We start from the raw sequence: 23,990 nt of genomic DNA, 5'->3' as shown, positions 1-23,990 counted from the left end.
AAACCTTTGATACCAATTGTTGGAATTTTATTTGAAAAGTGAGATACTAAGATGAGGGGGAGTGTGGGGGGGTGAATCATGATCACCTAAAATTTTATACTATAAAGAAAATAACAACTTAACTTAATCCATCTCATATCTAGATCATGAATAACATAGTCTTAAACTTGAAATGTTGAAATAAATCTAACTACTCATCACATCCATAAGCTCAAAAATAGACGCATAAGAAAAAAGATTTTGGTTACCCTGAAACCCTCCAAGATGAAGGTAAAACTAGGGTAGGGATGACACCTAAAAATATTCACTACTATAGTAATAAATTTTTCTTGTTAGGGCTACAAATGTGATCACTTTTGATGATCTACCATATGAGGGGTCTTCACTATTAATAGTTTTATAGGACTATTAGGTCTACCTTGATTAAAAGATTTAAAACTTACAATGAAGTAAGCACTCTTTTAGGAGATTTTCTTTGGCCTATTAGGACCACTCTATTAAGAGATTTATCCTAATTCACTTGCTAAAGTGTATCAGTACCCCATCCTTTAGTTTGCACTCACAATGTCGATTATATATCTTTTCTCTCCTCTTCACTACTTCACTCTATCACTATACTCTTTTACTTCAAAACTTCATTTGCAGCCTCCAAAATATAATTCCTTCATATATGCAATCACAACACTTCACATCATTATGGAATAGGGTAGGGATTTTCCCTAAAATAGACATTTTTATATTCTTCTAGAATATAATCAACAATCTAGATGCTTCCCTTTATTCCTCTTAATCTAATTGGCTAACTTTCCTTCATAGGAATCAATGATCCATTCCAACATGTGTAACAAACTTGTAAAAATCTCTACAATCATTAAATGTCATTTACATGCTGGCCCAAAATGGTTTACCTCATATTTTGTGATATACCAAACATTCTTGTTCAAACAATGTTACTCGATACACATAGCTTTTGATACTTGGTTATAACTATTCTACCTATTGATGTTCAACCTCAACTATCTTGACTCCTTTTGTATGACTTGGCATCAACTCACTCTATTTTAATAAACATTCATTGAACTCAACTTACATAGGGATACTTGGAAACTATAGACTCCCTTGGCTCCTTTAGAGGTTGACATATACAAGATTATTTACAAGTCTAACAAATACATAACTCAGCCTATATAGAGCGACTCAGTCATAGTGATGACTGACCAACTCTGCCTTCTATATGACTTAGTGTTTAACACTAATAGAAAAGAAAACTAAAGAGATCAACAATATTTAACATGGAAACCCTATTAAGAGAAAAAGCACCTAGGAAATAACAATCCAAATATCTTCACTATATAGAAGTGAGATTTTTTTGTAGCCAACCTTGTTAAAGGTTAGATATACATAATTAATGTGACCTTGTTATAGGTTTTTCATCAAAGATCATCTATACTAGGGTGTTTTTATTGGTGAATCTTCGTAATTTTGTGAATTTTATATTTTTTTTGCTAGTAATTTGGCTAATAATTTAAGATTTAATGCAACCTAAATGACCACATTTTTATTAAGTTTAGTTCCAAAATATTTGAAATCATTCAATAATTTATTTTATTAAAAAATTTAAACTCAAAGATTCACCACAATATTCGATACATGATTAGAATTGATTCACCTAAATATTCTATATTATCGAAGAAATTAAAATTAATTCACCAATAATTATCATAATTATTAGTTACTTTAGGAATATATTACCAATAATTTAGTTTTCATTATTGATTTAAAATATAATATAATTATCCTCATAATTTCCATGAGATAAAACATGTTCAATTTTTATTTGTAATATTCCATGATGATGAGCAAACTTCCTATTATTATTTAGATTCACCAATATTTTCTACTAAAAAATTCTGATTCCAAAATAATCTCCAATGTAAATAATATTTAAAATAAAAATTTGAGAGATTTGTCGATAAAAATAGTTTGGTTTTTCAAAATAATGAAAGATTTACCAATAGTTTATATTATTTTTTGGAGGGAGGTTTCTTAAAGTTTACCTTGAGATTCTATACCTTTTTCATTTCTTGAAACATCTAAGGAAATGGTGTGCGGTGAAGGACTTACAATATTACTATTAAATGTTGTTGGAATTACAATAGGAAAGGTAAACTTCTAAGGGGAGGGGGGGGCACATGAATCAATGATTCAAACTTTGACCATAAAACATTCACCACACATCCATCTCACATATTCAATAAGTAAGTTGAAATAAAATCTAAAGAATGTAAACAAATAAGAATTCACAAATATATGATACTAGATATGATTACCTAGAAACCCTCCAATGAGAAGGTAAAATTGGGGTGGGGATGGCACCCACAAATCTTCACTACTGCAATAATAAAGTGTACCAAATGAAGCTTACAATGTTTGATCATGAAACATGATCTACCCTATGAAATGTTTGCCCTGTTAAAGGCTTACAAAGACTATTAGGTCTTACCCTATTAAAGGATTTCAACATCCCATTAAAAGTGTGCCTTGTTAAAGAACTTTAACTCATAATTAAGTAAGCACCCTATTAGAGGATATCAATCTAGCCTATTAGGACTACTATATTAAGAGATTTAATTGATTCACCTGTTAGAATGACTAAACATTGATCCTATAGTTAGAACTTTGTTTCTTGATGAGAGATCACCTCTAAATTGATGTATTCTTGATCCTTCTTGATCAAATGTCTCTTCATTGTTTACTATTTCCTTCCTCTATTCTCCTTTAACTAATTCTGCAATGCAATTTTAGATCATAATACCTTGGTCCACATGAATGTCTTGGTTTACACATGAAAAAATCTCCTTGATCATTCATTCATTCCCTTTCATGCTCATAGAAGGTTTAGGGTTTGTCCTCTTTAAGAAGACTTAGATGACTTAGGATTAAGTATGAATCAATGGCTATGATTCACCCATTTTGCCACTTAAACCTTCCCTTTACATGATTGGATGCATGCAATTCATAGTGATTCTAGCTTAAGATTCATCCTTATAACCAAAATATTGTAATTCAATCTACAACTCAGCTCAAAAATGGTTTACATAGTAGTTTGTACCAATACAAAAAACTATGAAAAAACTATGTTACTTGGCATTTGAAGTCTCTAATGATCGACATATACTAATTTCAATATTGTGACTCAACATGCACTATTTTCTTAGCTATTGAATCACTCAGCCTATACTATTTGCTTGACACTTGAATAACTCGGCACATGAGTGACTCGACACTCATTGTTGACTCAACATGCTCTAACTTATACATGTTGTGCTCGACATATACTACTTTTTTGGCATGAACTAAGTAAATGACTTAAGTGTGTAGACACTCACTCATCAAAACCAATCTGAGATCAATAATCTCCCCCTTTGACATGAGTGTCAAAAAAACTTAGTCATACATTAATACTTTTATTCTTATGAGCATAGCATAACTCTTATTTCACTTCTATACAAAATATCAAACTATCAAAATTTTGCAACAAGTTATAACTCAAAATCTTATAACTCCCCTTGAGTTGTTTGATTTGATTCTGTAATCAAAATCTTGCACCTGCTAAGTAGATGTGCCTCAACTATTATTATTTCACTTGCTTATTGTTATGTGCTTGCTCTCCCATGCTTGCTCCACCTTTCTATTTTTTTTGGAAAAACACACTGTTAGGTGGCTCTTGTGTTTTTACCTCCTCCCTTGAAGTTTTAGTCATCAATTTTTGAAGTTCATCTACACTCACCAATATAGGGTTGTTACACAATTTACCCTATGGTATAGATTGATCAAGTATCTTTTTCAAGTCTTCCTTTGTTAGGGGATTGATGTTTTAAGTAGTGAGAATAGAAACATCCTTTAATATGGAAACTTCAATATTTACACTTGTTATTTGTGGAGTGTTGGCATTCGACATTTGTGTATCTTGTACACTCTGTTCCTATTGCTGCTCTTTCTCAGTTGTTGCCTAGTCAATCACATTCATTTTAGTACCTCCCTCAATTGTGGCTTCATTATTATCATCATCTTCATCATCTTTAACCTCAATAGGCTCTTTTTCTCTTGCTTTGATGATAGTTAGCCCATATGTAATTTTCTACATCTGTGTAGTCTTCTCTACAACATCTTCAATGTTTTTTTGTAGTATGTTGAATGCTCTATATTTAGGAACAAATCTAACAACATATTTCTTTATGGCATTAGCTATCTATGCCTTGCTAAGTTTAGGCATAACATGAGAAAGGGAAGTATCTCTAATTTTCCAAGTTCAAACAATAATACCATTTTTGTCAACTCTTTCATATAGGCTTTTAGGTATGGAGTTGCAATCTCTAGAGTGGCTTTCTTAAAATTGGCCATCATGGCATATATTGCCTCCTCCACTTGATTCTTTTCAAGATTTCCAAGATTTTCAAAATAAATGTGAGAAAATCTTGATAAATTTGTATTATTTCTAACATTCTCACATAGGTTGTGTAGATCTAAAGATGGATTATGACTCACCACTTGGAATTGGCTATTGTCATCAGATTCAGTTCATTCCTCATCAATTTCAGCCTGACCAATATATTTTTTTGTTGGTCTTTTCTATGCTCCTCCTTCTTTCTCTATAGGCTTGGCTTTCTCTTTAGCCTTTATTGCAATGATACATATGTTGGCCCTTGTAGTAGGTGTTGTAGGTTTTGGCTAGCTTGGTTTAGCAACCTTCTTGGGTCTTGTCATTACTTGTGACTTAGCCTTTCTTTTCTTCTGATTATAGGAATAGGTGCTTCCTTGAATTCTTCTTCCTTGACAACTTCTGTAATATCTATTTCTTTCTCTTGTTGATCTTCACACTTTCCTTGTGTCAATGCAAGTGGTGCTTGAATTTGAGTGTCTTCTTCATCTTCCTGCTTGACACCTTCACCTAATTTTGCTTTCAATTTGTTTACCAATTTCTCCTTCTTTTTGATGACAGAAGCAGTCTTTGACTCCATAGTAATATTAGAGTTGGCCATCTCATAGTTACCAAATGCTTTGGCATCTTTTTCTACTTCTTCTACAAGTAATGTTGTTATTGCTACAAAGGCCTCATCAACATTAATTTCATAGCCTAATGGCCTCAACCATCTTTCTCTTGGAATTTCTACTTGTACAAATGTGTAATTATCATCAACTAGGAAACAAACATCATCATAATTTTTTTCCACTAGTGACACTAAAATCCTTAATCACTTCTTCATGGATTGCTTGAAGTGCTCAAAATTATTGGTCATTACTAACTCAAAGCTTTCACCTAATTGTTCAATGAACTCTCCTATTTGGCAATAGACCTATTAGTATTTTGTGCAATAGTACCAAATGTAGGAAATGTGTTCTAAACATAAAAGAAGATACATATCAAAATAGATTCAAATTTACACTAAGCACTCTTTGTTTTCCTTATTGCTCCTAGGTTTTTAATCAATTTTTGTAACTATAGCTCGACAAGATCATATGTATGATCCTTCTTCACAATCTTGTAACCCATATCTACTACAACGTAGGGTACACTATTCAGTCTACTTGATTCATAAAATTTATGTGCAATTAACCTTACTACAAAATCTATTACAGGATCTATGATGGTGTCTATGGTCATTCCTCTCGTTCCAAACAAAACCTGTGTTCTCTTCAATGACTTCTTTTGACGTGCTTCTCATAGTCTTTGGCTAATTTAGGATTGGATACCCTATTACCTTATGGATTATTCTCTTTGAGATTTTTATTGGCCCATTCTCTAACCACACTGAACTATCATGAATTCTACTCAAAATAATCTTGATTCATTCAGTTTTGAATATGTTAGGGAAATCTAGGGTACAAGTTAACCCTTTCTTTTCTAAAATCTTGAATTCTTCCCTTAACACACCTTTTTCACATAGTTTTAAATATGCTTCTCTAATTTTTATGTCACCAATACTACCAATCTTACAATTATAATTTTTTTTGACATCTTGTACCATTAAAACTTTTAGTGGTATCAGATATAGCACACTCAAGGGATCTTGTTTGTATGTTATGTCTGGAATGGCCTTGAAAACATGTTGTTTTACCTCATTGCTAACCAAATTGAACATTTAAGACATCTTTTACTTCTACACCTTTTGCTTTTGAAGAACTAGATGCTATTTTACAAAAATAGGGTTTACAAAATTAGAAACAATATAGCTCAGCACATGATAAATACCTTTCACAATATGATAAAATGGTATTGAATAGTTGTTCAAATATCCTACAAACACTTTAGATGAAATTTTCAGATCACCTTTAGCTCTTCTTGTTCTCTCTTAATTTTCAATGATGTTAAATGACCAGAAATCAATCAAATACCCCTTTTGAAATACTATAATTAATGTTAAGTGCTTACATAGTTGTAAGCTTTGCGTTAACTAATTGTTGGTTCACTCGACATCCACTATCTTTCCATTTGTTTGGCAACCATTATGCGCTCGACAATAACTAGCCAGTTTGTTAGCTCATCATCCTCTATTATTTCACTCAGTAATCATAGGATACTTTTCATGCTTGGTAGTAACATGAAATACTTTAAGATTTTTCTTTGATTCCTAATAAAACTTTGCATCTTTATTCATTCTTATGTAATCTTTTCAAAACTAAATCCTTTGGAACTGATGTATGATATAAATTTTGAGTATCAATCCCACATACCTCTTGATTGCTTAGTTTGATGAGGTGTGATCACCTAACCCATTGGGTGAAGTGATCCCTTCTCCACTTGATGTGCTGCAATCCTCCTTTTTCTTTCATGTCTTGTTCATTTCATTTCTAACATTTTCAATATTTGCCTTGCCTCTACCTTTATTGAACTCACAACTTGATGCCTTTGACCTTGTTGGACAATATTGATTGATGTGACCGGTCTTCAAATAGATGAGACATTTAGTCTAACCCAACCACCTTTCATAGTCACTCCTGAAGTGTGTTCTTATACAATTCTCAAGAATATGTCCATACTCTTGATAGTAGTGATAACTATACCTTGTATTATAGTCCCAATCGTAAAAGTTGATATTTTTCTTTACCTTTGTTTGCCTATTTGATGCCCACATGGGGTTGGATCTGCACTCAAAAGCTCTATGTCCATACTTTTGACAATTATAAAAATGTCCTTCAAATATTTGAGTGTACATCATCTTAGTTCTGCATTCATGTGCTTGATGACCTTTTTTTTTACACTTATGAAAGTGACCGATGCTCTTCTACATAACATTCTAATTTACAATCTTTCTCCTACACATATTGGTAGTATTTCCTTTCTTACCATAGTTATGACAAGTAGGTTTGGAATTCTTACCTTTGTTTCTCCTTTCTTCAATGCTTTTGGATGATTCTCCTTCCTCAATACTTGTGGATCCTAGTCGAGATGACCATTGTTGGATTTGGAGGATCTCATCAATTGTTTGAAGAACTTGATGGGTTCACTAGGTTTATTCAAACTTTCAGCAAACTCTTTTTCCCTTTCTAGGTCATTATTCAACTATTCATTTTATAACTTCAACGTTTCTATCTCAATGTCCGTAAAATTCAATTCATAGTTAGCATTCATCATTTGACTCAAAGTATCCAATTGCATGTTAGCAATCCTAGTTACCTCTGATGATTTCTCTTCCAATTTGCTAGTGAAAATTCTTTTGTCATCTTCAATCATGACTTTGTCTTCCATAGAATTATTTTTCTATTCAGTCACCTCACATAGTATTATGGCTTGTGGTTCTTGCTCTAACTTATAGTATTATGGCTTGTGGTTCTTGCTCTAACTTGAGATTTTTTATTTGTTTAGCTTGGGTTCCTTCTTTTCCATTAGATTTGCAATTACTGCATCAAATTTATTTGAGTCTCCATTTACAAATAGCTTAGTAGTTTTCATTTCTCTATATTGTGTGTCCTCAATGGTGATTTCCTTCCTTCTCTTTAGTGATTTCTTTATATCTTCTCTTTCTTTATTCAATTGATGTAGAATGAGTTGTATTTCAATTCCCTAATTCTCAATGATCTTTCCCAACTTGTAGACCTCCACTTCCAAGATCTTTCCTCAAAGATGCAAAGCTTCTCTTTCAAAGAACATGGCTCTGATACCAATTGTTGGAATTACAATAGGAAAGCTAAAATTTTAAGAGGGGTGTGGGGAGGAGGTGAATCAGTGCTTCAAAGTTTGACCCATAAAATATTCACCACACATCCATCTCACATATTCAATAAGTAAACTAAAATAACATCTAAAGCATGTAAACAAATAAGCATTTACACATATATGACACTAGATATGATTACCTAGGAACCCTCTAATGAGAAGGTAAAACTGGGGTGGGGATGACACCCATAAATCTTCACTACTACAGTAATAAAGTGTATCCAATGAAGGTTACAATGTTTGATCATGAAACATGATCTTCCCTGTGAAAGGTTTTCCATATTAAAGGCTTACAAAGACTATTAGGATTTCAACACCCTATTAAAAGTGTTTCTTGTTAAAGGACTTTAATTCACAATAAAATAAGCACCTTGTTAGAGGATTTCAATATAGCCTGTTAGGACTACTTTGTTAAGAGATTTAACCTATTCACTTGTTAGAATGACTCAACATTAATCCTATGGTTAGCACTTTGTTGCTTGATGATAGATCACCTCTAAACTGATGTATTATTGATCCTTCTTGATCAGATGTCTCTTTGGTTTTCATTATTTCCTTCCTTAGTTCTCCTTTAATTGATTCTACAATGCAATTTTAGATCATAATACCTTGGTCACCATGAATTTTCTAGTTTGCACATGCAAAACTCTCCTTGATCATTCATTCATTCCCTTTCACACTAATAGAAAGTTTAGGGTTTTTCCTCCTTAAGAAGACCTAAGTGGATTAGGACTAGGTATGAATCAACAATTTTGATTCATCCACTTTTTCATTTAAACCTTTCCTTTGCTTAATTGGATGGATATAATTCACAAGGATTCTAGCTTAAGATTAGTCCTTATCACCAAAATATCATAATTCAATCTGTAAGTTAGCTAAAAAATGGTTTACATAGTAGTTTATGCCAATAAAAATAACTATGACAAAGCTATATTACTTGGCATTTGAAGTCTCTGATGCTTGACATAAACTAATTTCAATTCTGTGACTCAGCATCTGAATGACTCAACATGCACTTCTTTCTTGGCTATTGAGTCACTTGGCATACACTATCTACTTGACACTTGAATAACTCAATAGATGAGTGACTCATCACTCACTATTGACTCGACATGCTGTAACTTATACATGTTGTACTCAACATATACTACTTGTTCAGCATGAACTAAGTAAATGACTTAAGTGTATAGACACTCACTTGTCAAAACTAATCTAAGATCAACAAAGGTTACCATATAGGATTTCAAAAGACTATTAGGTCCAATGACTTAAGATATTTTTCTACTAGAATGGTTAGAATGTAACAGTGAATGATATGTTTAGGTTTAGCACTACCTTTCTTGTTCAAATCTCTGTTTCACTCAATTTATGTCCTATTTCACTTCTAGGTAGATCCATACACTTCATACATAAACTTAGCACTTCCTTGACTTGATCTTCATAATATTTTTCTACTTGGTTATCCTTTCTTCTTCCTTCTTCACACTTACTTGGCTAGAAACTCGATCAACACTGATAAATAATGTGCTCAATAGTTAAACAAAAATCATAAGCTATTTTCTATAATCTTCTAGGTTTTTTCTACTTAATCACAATTGTCAGATCTACATCCAGCTCAAATACATTGAATCTAGATGCTTGTGTTCCATGCCTTCACCTTGAACTTTGTGCTTCAGTTCAAATATTTAAATCTCATCCACCAAATCTTCTTTGAAATTCTTAGGCCATAGATCTTGTAACTGACATCATCATTATCCTTATAACTTCTTGAACAACCTTAATTTTCATCAAATGTCAACCTAAGATTAAATATCTTTTAAACTTGTTCTTGATTACACACTTTGTGGATACTTCAACTCACTTGGTGATTGTTGTACTTAGTTAACATTGAGATTACTTAGTTAATACTAAACACTTTCACTTCACTATCAAGTGCTCGATCAAAATTGTAGTAACTTGATTAATACTAAGATAACTTAGTTAATAGTAAACTTATTCACTTAACTATCAAGTGCTCAATGACAATTGCAGTAGCTTGGTTAATACTAAATTCTTCATTCACTGACCAAATTGTCTTCCTTATACATGATTTCATAACTTTTCTCATATGTTGAAGAATTTGCAAAACAACCAAACCAACATTATACTATCAGAATCTAACTCATTCAAGTTCCCATTGAATACCATACACTTACGATAATTTATTCAAATCCCCTTCATCTATCAAGTCTTCTTCATCAATCAAATGATATAGTACTCTATTAAATTAGTATAATGTCTAACCAATTAAGGCTTAACATTAATGAAAACATAATAATTGATATGAGTCTTTCACATACATTAACAACATTATAAATTGGGGTTAATAATCCCCCCTTTCATATTGATGGGAATATAATACATACATATAAGATATTACATTACATAACATCACATTTTGAAACAATAATCATCAAATGCCAACACATCTTTAGTTCTCTAACTTCATTCAAGTTCTCTTCCACAAGTTCTTTGCAATAGGGTTTTTAGATCTTTTTCACATTGATATTTTCTCCCCCTTTGGGTGTACTTACTATATTCAACTTCCTATTCGATACCAACTCTCCCCCCTTTGATTGTTCTCTTCCAATAACTCCTTTACTATTCTCTTTCAATCACACATTTACTATTTTCTTCGAATCACTCCCCCTTTGATAGTAATGCCAAGAGTAACTATAAGTGTCAATGAGGAAGTTATAAAACCTTTTAGTAATACCTTGTTCTTATTACATTAACTTTATTATAATCACTTTTACAACTTCATGAAATTATCCCTAAAGAGTGAACTCTTACATCAAAACCAAAAAGATACATTTGATCATCATTGAATTGATGCAACATGTATCCTTTCTTAGTGAATCTTGGATAGGGGAAGGACCCCTAACTTACCTCTAATATACTCAAAATAATCCTTAGGCAATCACTTTGTGAATATATCTACAAATTTCTCCTTAGACTTCACATACTCTAGTCTTACTTACTTCTCTTGTATTTTCTCTCTCAAGTAGTGATACTTGATAGATATATGCTTATGCTTGGTTTTTGCATGCATCACATTATTCTTTGATATATTTATTTCACTTGTGTTATCACAATAAATAGTAACAAACCTAGTAACTTCCTCTTGTATTCCTTACAACAATTTCAATCCAAACTATATTTAAGCAACTAATAGCACCAACAACATACTTAGCTTCAATTGTAGAATGTGATATACAAGTCTACTTCTTTCTCAGACATGTAATTAGTCTTTCTCCTAAAAGGAAAGATCTACATCTTTAAATTTTTCTATCATCAACATTTCCCACCCAATAAACATTAGTGTAAATTCTAAGTTCAAAATCACCTTGTTGTTTGTACCACAATTCATAATTTTATGTCTCTTTTAGGTATCTAAATATTCTCTTAACTACAATCATATTTTTTTACTTAGGACTAGAGGAAAACCTTGCAGCAATACCAACTACATGTGCAATATTAGGTCCACTATGTACAACATACCATAACTTCCCAATGCTTGATTTGTATAGTTTTCTCATTCACTTCAATAGTAGTGTCTTCCTTAGATAGTTTGCATATTGTGACCATAGGTGTTCCAACTAGCCTGACTCATCCATACCAAATGTCTTCAAGATCTCCTTAATCTACTTAGATAGAGTCAAATATATTCCACCATTTATTTGATGAACTTGTAAACTAACGAAGAACTTAATCTCACCAAATATAGACATCTCAAACTCTTTTTTCATCTGATCAAAAAATAATTTGTACAACAAATCATTCCTGCCAAATATTACATCATATAAAATATCTCAACAATCAATACCCTATCTTTAGCTTCACTTTTTAAGAAAAGGTTATTGTTCTCTCTTGTTCTAACAAACCGAATCTTGATGAAATGTTAATGCAATCTTTCATACCATGCTCTTGGTGCTCTATTCACTTGATATAATGCTTTGTTCAATTTGCATACCCTGTGTTTCTAATTTGGCTCCACAAATCCTTCAATTTGTTCAATTTATGCTTCTTCCAATATTCCATTTAGAAATGAAAACATAACATCCATTTGATATACTTTGAATATCTTATAAGTTGTAAAAGCCAATAGAGTTTCGACTCCTTAGAATCTAGTACTAGGTGTAAAGGTCTCACCATAATCAATTCCTTCCTCTTGAGCATAACTTTTACAAACTAGTTTGCCCTTGTTCCTCATTACTTATCCTTTCTCATTCATTTTTTTTTCTTCTAAAAATCCACTTGTTTCCAATTACATTCTTGTCTATAGGTCTCAGTACCAATGTCCATGTATTATTCTTCTCAATCGGATCTATCACTTTATTCATATCATTGATCTAGTCATCATTATCAAGTGTAACTTTCATGGTACTTGGTTCAAATTCATAAATCAAACAATTATTGTCCTTTAACTTGCTTCTTTTCATAAATCCAATACTCTTATCTCCAATAATTTTCTCTTGTGAATGGTTCCTTCTTACATACTTTGCTAAAATAGGTTCAACTCTATGATCTCCAATATTATCTTCACTTGATTGGGGCTCAACATTCTGCTCATATAATTCTATCCATGGCCTAGGCAAAGTTGACTATTTCTTGGTAGCTTTTTGTTGTTTCTCAATGTACCATTGTAGTGACTTAGTTAAATGCTTAGGTGTAGCATGATAGGTGCATCATCATAAATATACACAAACTTATTGTAATCTTCTAGTTCCTTTTTTCTTTCTTCATCATTCTTATCTACAAAATCATTGATTCTTACATTTTCACTTACAACCATTGTGTTAGTCACCTTTTTCAAACATAAGTTTGAAAAAAATAAGTCAAATTTGACTATTTAACTCTTTTAGTCTAGAAATCAATTCTTGTGTGTGTTTAAATCATCACATCTGATACTACATAAACTAAAGGGAGATTGAACAAGAAAGAAAACCCTGCCCTAATATTAACTAATTTAATTACCTCAAAATATTATCATTAAATAGGACATAGATAATCTCACCCTTAAATGGCTGCTTAAGTATAAAATATACTTGAATATGTCTTATCTCATTCTATAAATATGCAATCTGTTACATCTTCTCTCTCAACCTTCACTCGTCTTCCACTTGTAGGAGTTGATGAAATCTAACTCTACAATTTCCAAGATCATCTACATGCAAAATAACTTGTTGAAGGGAAACCAAGAAGGAAGAGGTGGAGCTTGGAAAAAACCTAAACAGACATGAGAGAAAAAATATGCAAAACAATGAAATTGTATTTACAATTAGAATGCAATGAGATAAAATGAGAGAGAGGTTGCTTATAAAGGCCTCATGGAAGCTTTTAGAACAAGCTAGAAAGTGGTAGAAGATAAGTTTGACAACCAAGGATACTTCCAAAAAAGGGTGGAACATGCTAGAAGGGAACAAACTCCTGTGTTGCCAACAACTCATCACTACATGCATTAAATACTAAATATTAAATAAATGCATTAACCTAAGTAAGCTTAAGTAAATAGAATAAATAATTTATAATTAATTAATTATTTACTCTAACACCCTCCCTTAAGTGCAACTTAGGGGAATGCCTTAAGCTCACAAAACTTAGATGAAAATGTAGAATGGGTCCCAACAACAAGGCCATGTTAGGTATCCATGTACAATGCAAAGAGATGCAACCTTTGTAAATGGGGAAAGAGAGAAAACCACATGGGAAAAACCCTCCCCCAAAAAGAGGTAAAAACCTAGTGAAGAAATGAAGAAGCTTCCAAATAGGGGAATGTCCCCTAAAATAGGAAAAAAGAGTGATCATGAATAGCATCATTGCGGCATGAAGAAGCTACAAAATCTGCCATCAGAAAGAAAACTATTGATCTAAAGAACCTCCATGGAAGAAGAAGGCACGAACTGAGTGTGTCTATATGGTAGATGATCCATCTCATCGAAATGCATAGGTAGCCATCCACTACAATCACCTCGTATATAAGATCAACCACTGAATACATAGTTCACACTATCAAACCATCGAACCAAGGATGCATTAGAACAACAACATGACCCCCCCTTAATGCAGATGGGGTGAGATGACATGCAACTGAGAAGGTGGGCCAAAAATCTTCTGCAGATGAACCAAGAACAATGAGAGAGGAAGAGGTAAAAACACCTATAAAGACATGGTCACAACAACACTGGAGGGGGCTAATGTCATGGAAGGGACACTCACTTGACAAAGGGAGAAGGCCTAAAAAAAAAAACAACTATCCCCCATGGTGCTTTATAAAGATGGGTGGCATGGTGGTAGCCTTGTGGTGGTGCAGCAGTAGTGCCTACCTTTTTTTATAAAAAAAAAGTAATGCCCTACGTTCATATGATCCATATAGAAACCCTTGCAACCAAAATTTTTTTTCCTTCTAAAGTTTTGTCTCCAAAATTGACAAATTTTATATGAATCCTAATTGAAAACAACCTTTCAAATCTGATGGTAGTGTCTATTTGGGCCCAAAGTGCTTCAAAAAATGCTCTTCCCTTAGATTGAAGAAAAATACATAAACAAGCTAGGGTTTGTGTCTCTGAATTGTGGCTTCAAAAAACCTTCAACAAAGCAGTAGCAAGGAGGCTCTAATACCATGTAGGAGTTGATGAAATCTAACTTTGCAATTGCCAAGATCACCTACATGCAAAATAACCTATTAAAGGGAAACCAAGAAGGAAGAGATGAAGCTTGGAAAAACCCTAAATGGACATAAGAGAGAAAATATGCAAAACAATGAAATTGTATTTACAATGAGAATGCAATGAGATACAATGAGAGAGAGGCTACTTATAAAGGCCTCATGGAAGCTTGTAGAACAAGTTGGAAAGTGGTAGAAGATAAGGTTGACAACCAAGCACACTTCCACAAAAAGGTGGAACATGCTAGAAGGGAACAAACTCCCATGTTGTCAACAACTCATCATTACATGCATTAAATACTAAATATTAAATAAATGCATTAACCTAAGTAAGCTTAAGTAAATAGAATAAATAATAAATAAATAAATAATTATTTACTCTAACACCACTATCATATGTGACATTCAAGCTGTGGAGAGTGGTTGCACTATCTCCCTATCAAATACTATGTAAAGCTTTCCAAATTGTTTTGAGAGGAACCTCCATTAATCACCACTCCCTTCATAACTTCTCTAATAGTCCCAACATTGCTCCTCAATTTCTTCCCTTCTCCATCTATCTCCATGAATTATCCTATAGTCATTGTAATCTCTTGGTAGGTCACCAGCTTAGATCTCATGTTATTACAACTTCTAGAAATCTAATTTAGACCCATGGCCACCCCAAATTTATACACAATGAGCTTGCATTTTGTATACTGGTCGGCAACTAGAGGATATGCAAGCATGGAAACTCCCAAACAGAGGCTCTCCATGATGGAATTCCACTAATAGTGGGTGAGAAACCCACCCACAAAAGAATGGGACAAAACATCCACCTGAGAAACCCACTCAACAACCAAACCTTGCTATTTTCTCTCTTCTAGAAACCCTTCTAGCAATATGTCTTGAATGTCAAAAGAAACAATATTAGGATAGAGCATCCAAAGGAAAGGTCACTTGCTCTACAAAAAACCTATGGCCATTTCATGAACTTTTTCCTTGGAAATGTGGGCCTAGCTTCTAAAGGAGATGTAGAGAATAGATTGCTTGGGCTTTCTATTGAGCCAACCCCTACAGTTCAAGTGAGCCCACATGCTGCTTGTTCCCAGATCATGGCAGTCATCATGTTGAAAGAGAGGACCCACTAAGTAGAATGGGACTCCCAACTACACTTATAGCTCATCAAATATTGGCATCTCCAGCTCATCCACTATGTTGGAAATAATCCAATCTACTCTATAGGAACACTAAAAGGTCTAGTATGTAATTTTTTACACCAACATTGATATATCCCATTCTTGTAGATACAAAGGAAAGTCAGTTAATTTCAAAGTTGAAACCCTAGGAATATAGTTTATTAGCTCACTTTCTTCTTCTTATTATTATTAAATATAACAACATATATTAATATTATTATTATCACCTATGATCAATTTTGCTGGTTCTAAAATGCATCAAGAGGGGTCATAGGAATCTATGACCACTATCGATGCATTTCATGATAGCATATGTCCCTAGGTGCCTTAAGACACCTAGGGATGCATGTGGCTGGTCCTAATGCACTGAGAGGGCTCATAGGTTAACCTATGACCCTCTTGACACATTTCACAACAACATATGTCTCTAGGGCCCCTAGGACTCCTAGGGACACATTTGGTTTGTTTGAATGCGTCAAAAGGGGTCATAGGTTAACCTATGACCACTCTTGATGCATTTCATGATAACCTATGTCCCTAAGCACCTTAGGACCCCTAGGGATGCATGTGGTTGTAATGCATTGAGAGGGGCCATAGGTTAACCTAAGACCCCTCTCGATGGTTGTTGGGTTAACCTATGACCCCTCTCAACGCATTTCATGATAGCATATGTCCCACATTTGGTTGGTTCCAATGCATCGAGAGGGGTCATAGTTTAACCTATGACCCCTCTCAATGCAATTCATGATAACATATGTCCCTAGGGGCCCTAGGACACCTAGGGATGCATGTGGTTGGTTCTAATGTGTTGATAGGGATCATAGGTTAACCTATGACCCCTCTTGACACATTTCATGACAATGTATGTTCCTAGGGGCCCTAGGGACCCTAGGGATACATATGGTTGGTTCTAATGCATCGAGAGGGGTCGTAGGTTAACCTATGACCCCTCTTGATGCATTTCATGACAATGTATGTCCCTAGGGGCCCTAGGAACCCTAGGGATGCATTTGGTTGGTTCTAATGTGTTGAGAGGGGTCATAGGTTAACTATGACCCCTCTCGATGCATTTCATGAGAATGTATGTCCCTAGGGGCCCTAGGACCCTTAGGGACACATATGGTTGGTTCTAATGCATTAAGAGGGGTCATAGGTTAACCTATGACCCCTCTCAACACATTTCATGACAACGTATGTCTCTAGGGACCCTAGGACCCCTAAGGAAACATGTGGTTGGTTTTAATGTGTCGAGAGGGGTCATAGGTTAAGCTATGACCCCTCTCGATGCATTTCATGATAAGTGTATGTCCCTAGGGGCCCTAAGACTCCTAGAGATATATGTAGTTGGTTCTAATGCATTGAGAGGGGTCATAGGTTAACGTATGACCCCTCTCGATGCTTTTCATGACAACCTATGTCCCTAGGGCCCCTAGTGCCCCTAGCAACACATTTGGTTGGTTCCAATGCATCAAGAGGGATCATAGGTTAACATATGACCCCTCTCGATGCATTTCATGAAAACATATGTCCCTAGGGGTGCTAGGACCCCTAGGGATTCATTTGGTTGGTTCTAATTGTTAGATTGTGGTGACTGATCAGGAAAGTACTGTACATATGGCCGACATGTTATAACCCTAAAGTGATTTAATACTTGTATAAAAGGGGCTTAGGGTTGGGTATTTTTATGTGTGGTGATACGAAATTGGTTCTTGTGGTGGTATTGAGATGTAAGGGATTATGGATTGTAATCAGGTTGTAATCACTGGATTGTAATAAGATCGGACTTGCTGTTTGGTGGACGTAGCCCAGGGATTGGGTGAACCACGTTAAATCTTGGTGCCTTGTGTTTATTTCTGTGTGTTCTATTATTTTCTGTTATTGGTTATATTTGCATGTAGTTTTTATTTCTATCCATGGTTTTTTCCTAACACTAATGTGTCAAGAGCTGTCATAGGTTAACCTATGACCCCTTTTGATGTATTTCATGACAACGTATGTCCCTAGGGGTCCTAAGACTGCTAGGGATGCATTTGGTTGGTTCCAATGCATCAAAAGGGGTCATAGGTTAACCTATGACCCCTCTCGATGCATTTCATGAAAACCTATGTCGTTAGTGGTCCTAGGGCCCCTAAGAATGCATTTGGTTGGTTCGAATGCATCAAGAGCATTTATAGGTTAACCTATGGCCCCTCTCAATGCATTTCATGACAACGTATGTCCCTAACAGCCCTAGGACCCCTAGGGACCCATTAGGAATGCATTGAAAGGGGTCATAGGTTAACCTGTGACCCCTTTCGATGTATTTCATGATGATATTATATTTAATAATAATATAATATTTAATAATAATATAATATTATATTTTTTATTATAGTAATAATATATTAGTAGATTATATAACAATAATAATCATATATGTTACTAGATTATAGATTTAATAATAATAATAACCATATATATTATTGTATATAACAATAATCATATAATATTACAATATATATTTAATAATAATTATATATGTTACTATATGTAATAATAATTATAATCATATAATAATAATAGTTAATAATAATAATAATCATAATAATATGTAATAATAATATTAATGTCCACACTTCCCCCAAATAAATTTCCGTCTAAAACCCTCTAAAGTTTCCCTCTCAAATTTCTCTCCAAAATTGCAATTGGAAAATTTCTTTTCTCTCAAATTTCCCTCCCTCAAAAATTGCAATCGGAAAACTCACAATGATTGGATACCCGCTTTCATATCATGTATTTGATTATAAATCGGATACCCAATTTTATTTAAGGTATTTGATTAGGCTCGGTATTTACCAAGCCTAATTGGTCAACCCAAAAAACATGTTTGAGAAGGGTTTCACTAACACTTAGACTTCGGGTAGCCATCTGACAATGTTATTTTCATCAAAATTGAATGAAATGAAAAGGGTTTTTTAATAACACTCTCAAGATTCCATTGATATAATTACTATCAAATTTTGAGTTCAATAAGTATTTATTAGTTAATTTTCAATGAAGATGATTATAAAGTGTTGATTGACATACTGATTGAAAAATAACTATAACTTTCAAATGGTATAACATTTTTTAAATCCAAAGGTTGTGTCACATTTTATGCTTCGCCTAGTATATGGAAAAATTTTTTGGTAAAGTTTTCAATCAGTTAAGGTGGTCAGACATGGGATTTTTTTTTTCTAAAAAAATTTTAGTAGAAAATTCATATTTAATTATTTATTTGGAATTAAAATACCCAAAAATATGAATCACATCTAGGCATGAGTCTATTTTTTATATCTATAATTATTTTAAAAAATATTATCATTTGATTTTGATTAAGATGGTCAAACATACACCTACTTTTTATTTTCACCCTAAAATTTTTGTAGTATTGCATTAAAATCCAAACTTTTGACCAATCAAATATTTTTTTCTCTAGATAAGGCCTAGTAGTTTAGAAACTACATTCCATTTCCTATAGATTATTTTCTTACAACTTTTTGATATAAATTTTAGAACCACTTTAAAATTATGTGTCAAGTTGACATAACCCTCATTTGCTAGTTTTTCATTGCCACTTAAGGCCATAGTTTGGTTGACCATGATATTGCACATACCTCGGGAAATTAGTTATTGTATAGACCTCATTCTAGGTGTTACTCTACCAAATAAAGTTTCTTATAAACTAACCATTGAAAAAAATGTTGAAGTTTCAAGATAGACCTCAGGATTACTAGAGAAGAGATTCATTGGTAGAAGCATAAGTCTATGTGCAGTCCCTACAATCATAGCTCCTAAGAAAGAGGGTACATGTAGACTACATATAGATTCTAGATGTATTAATAGGATCACTATAAGGTATAGGTTTCCTATGCCTATAATGGAGGACCTCATGGATTGCCTAGTAGGAACAAGTTATTATTAAAAATTTGATCTAAAGAATGGCTACCACCATATATGAATCATGGAGGGAGATTAATGGAAGACAACTTTTAAGACCAATGAGGGGTTGTTTGAATAGGTTGTCATTCCTTTTGGCCTATCCAACGCCCCTAGTACTTTCATGAGACTAATAAATGAAGTCGTCAAACATTTCATAAACATCTTTATAGTTGTATATTTGGATGATATATTGGTTTTTAGCCAGAATAGAGATGAAAACCTAATTAATCTTGACATGGTTTTGAAAAATTTACATGAAGAGTAGCTAAATATAAATTTAGACAAGTGTGTGTTTTTGTAGGAGGAACTGATCTTTCTTGGTTTTTTCATATCCAAGGACACCTTGAAGATGGATACTTCTAAGGTTGAGGCCATCCTAAATTGGCCTACTCCAAAATCTGTTGGTGAGGTAAAGAGTTTTCATGGTCTTGCAAGTTTTCATAGAAAGTTTTTAAGAGATTTTAGTGGAGTTTGTGCACCTATGATGGAAACTATCAAAGCTAGAAAAAAATGTTAGCTCTTGTGGACTAATGAAGCATATTGGTCATTTGAATACCCAAAATAAGAGTGGACCAAAAAGCTATACTTGTGCTCCTTGATTTTCATAAGGTTTTTACCATTGAATGTTGCATAAGTAAGAAGATTGTGGGGCATGTTTTGAGCCAAGAAGGTATAATTGTGGCCTTTTTTAGTGAAAAGTTAAATGAATCTAAATAGAAATACTCTACATATGACCTAGAAATGTATGCTATGGTTCAATCACTTAAAAAGTGGAGGCATTATCTCTTACCTAAGGAGTTCATTGTTTACACTAAAAATCATGCCTTGAGGTTTTTGAATAAGTAGGAAAATTTGAACCACAAACATCTCAAATGGGTTGAGTACTCGCAAAATTTTACTTTCACCATCAAACAAAAAAAAGGTGTGGCTAACAAGGTAGCATATGCCTTAAGTAGAAGTAACTTAGCCATCCAAGAAATTCAATTAGAGATAGTGGGCATCTTAGCACTATAGGACATGTACCAACATGACAAAGACTTCAAGGTTTCTTATGAGTTTTTCTTAGAACTTCGGCATAAATATCATATTAAATTTCCTAATTATGTTATCTAGGAAGGTCTTCTTTTTAAGGGTAGTCAATTATGCATCCCAAAATACTCCATGAGAGAAAAAAACATAAAGGAAAAGTAGCATGGAATCCTATCAAGCTGCTTTTGTCTAGAAAAAATTCTTGAGTTAGTAAAAAGGTTTTATTTTTGGCCCAAAATGTAGAAATGTGTTAGAAGGTTTGTAGAAATTTGTTTAGTTTGTCAAAAAGCCACGGGAGTCACTTCAAATGCTAGCTTATACACACCTTTAACCATCCTTAAAAAGCTTGGATTAAATGAGTATGAATATTGTTTTTGGTCTTCTAAGGACAAAATTTGGTTTTGATAGTATTTGTGTTGTGGTAGATAGATTCTCAAAGATGGATCACCTTTTACCTTGCAAGATAACTCATGATGCATCAAGCATTATAGGCTTATTCTTTACAGAAGTTATAAGACTGCATGGCTTACCTCTCACCATTGTATTAGATAGAGATCCTATGTTTTTAGATCATTTTTGGAGAACTCTATGGTAAAGACTAGGAACAAATCTTGCTATGTCTTTTTCCTACCAACCATAGTCAACTGGGAAAACTTAAGTCACCAATAGATCCCTAGGAAACCTACTTAGATGCTTGAAAAAAAAATATGGGGCAATAAAAGACACAATCTTGGCACAAGAAGAATTCTCCTATAATGACTCCATCAATATAAGCATAGGATGTAGGACCCCTTTTAGATTATGTATGGATCCAACCCTAGGGGAGTGCTAGAACTCAGAGAAGCACATAATATTGGTTAGAGGAGTGCCCTTGCTAATGAATTTGTAGAGGTCATGAGGGATATACATCAACATATCAACAGTAGTCTCATTCACACTTTAGCAAAATACAAAAAAGCAACATATGTCAAGAGAAGAGAAGAGATGTACACTTCAAGGTGGGAGACTTGGTCATGGTTCATCTAAAGAAGGAGAGACTTCCTAAGGGAAAATACATAAAACTTCACATAAATAATATTGGTCCATTTAGGATCCTCAAATAGTGTGGTTTAAATTCTTATAAAATTGAACTTCCATCAGACATTTCTCTCTCTTATCTTCAATGTTTCTGATATATATGCTTATAAATCTTGTGCTACTAATGATTGTGATGTAGGAAAAAATGAGCCTACTTCATCAGAAGTACTAGAAGATCTACCCACTTAAAATGTCAACAAGAAAAATAGGAAGCATGTCTACTATGACTATTTGGTTAATTCACAAGACAAACCCTTAGAGGAAGCAACTTATATGACAAAGGCTACCATTGTGAAGGCATATGTTCCATTTACTAGTATTCCAACTCAAGGGACTTGAGTTCAATTAGTTAGAGGAGTATGGTGTAGGGTACCCAATAAAATAACAAAAATATTAGAGGTTCAAGTCCTAGTTAGTATAACAATGGTTGGATCCTAGAGATCATTCATTTCTTTCATCTAGTTTGGTCTTTTGTGGGTTCAATTCATCAAGACACTTCTATAAATGTTGCATGAATTAGACTCATAAACCATTGCATATAGGTTTGTTGTCTTTTGGTTAAATAAAGGTCCCAAGGATCTTATTAAGTTCTAGGTATTTTTCATAAGGTATAATTCAAATTTGGCTTTAAATTCATCATTTTTTTGCAAAATTGTCAAAATTGCAAAAATGTTGTCAATGCAATTTTCAAAAGTTGTAATGAAACTTTTGCAAAAATGTTGCATTTTGTTTTAAATGACTTCCAATAACAAAAAGTAGTTATTGCCATTTTTTAGAGTCTATTTAAATGTAATTCATCTCCTTGATGAGGGAGACATTGGATTGTATGGACTTTACTTGGATATTAATAAAGAAACCCTCTTTTCTATGCACATTTTGCTGAAACTACCTTGGTATAGATGTGTATCGATGTTTTGACACCTGAATATTACACAAATATTTATAGTATTTAATTATCTCTCTTTTGGATTTTATTTGAATTTATTTGGTTTAGAAGGTGAGAGTTCCAACCTTTTTCTTGAAACTAGTCCAAATCAGCCCCGAAACTAGGGATTAACCCAAAATGGTGGCCTAGCTTGACTTCCCACTAGTGGATTTGTATGACCCCTTGGGAAGATCAAGTTTGGAAAATGTACTATTATATTCCAAAGTCTCATAATTGAGGGATTCTTTTTCTATTTTTTCATTTGTTCCCTAGGCTAAATATCTCTATGTATTCAACAAGCTTGAAGCAAGTTTAGTTGGATAACCATAATGAGGTAGCATGTTTGAATGAAAAAATGGTAGATTTGGTTGATATTAGTGTAGAAGAACAACCCTAAGACTTCTTTCCATTTCTATGACCCCATAAAAGAGCATTTCCTTAAGAAGCCACATCTAATTTGGCCAATTAGGCTTGTGAGTCTTAAGCAAGTTCTAGGGTGTTGGAGTAGAGTTGGAAGGTGAAACCTTGGGACTATGTAGATCTTGATAAAGCATATATAAATAAATAAGAATTTTCCCAAATCCTTTTCCAAATTTGGGAGTTAGTTACCAAAATTTGGATTTTCAGACCTAATAGGGGAATAGGCTTGAATTTGGAGTTGATACATAAAAGTGTTGAAGTCCAAGACCAAGGGATTTTTTGGTCTAATAGATAGGGTTAAGGTGGCATTGGTAACCCTAAGACTTATTAGCCTAAGAAGGCTATAAAAGAACCAAAATTTTAAGGGCTTAAGATTCATTGGTGAATATACACATTTTACTACTAGGCATTGCATCAATCATGTAGATAACTTTATAACATTTCCAATGACCTAACCCTACTTTACCTCTTCCAGCT

At 33.5% G+C, this 23,990-nt stretch overlaps 1 pseudogene; it reads right to left on the bottom strand.

Moving 5' to 3' along the window:
- Positions 1–15,352: 15,352 nt before the first annotated feature.
- The window catches only part of LOC149532174 (UDP-glycosyltransferase 86A2-like), a 31,940-nt pseudogene continuing 23,302 nt past the window's right edge, over positions 15,353–23,990 (bottom strand).

Source organism: Cupressus sempervirens, chromosome 11 (genome assembly GCF_028749045.1).
Source record: "Cupressus sempervirens isolate cs-2001-9-10 chromosome 11, ASM2874904v1, whole genome shotgun sequence".
NCBI lineage: Eukaryota > Viridiplantae > Streptophyta > Pinopsida > Cupressales > Cupressaceae > Cupressus > Cupressus sempervirens.
Note: the sequence above shows the minus strand (reverse complement) of the source record. Positions and strands in the feature narration are given on the sequence as shown.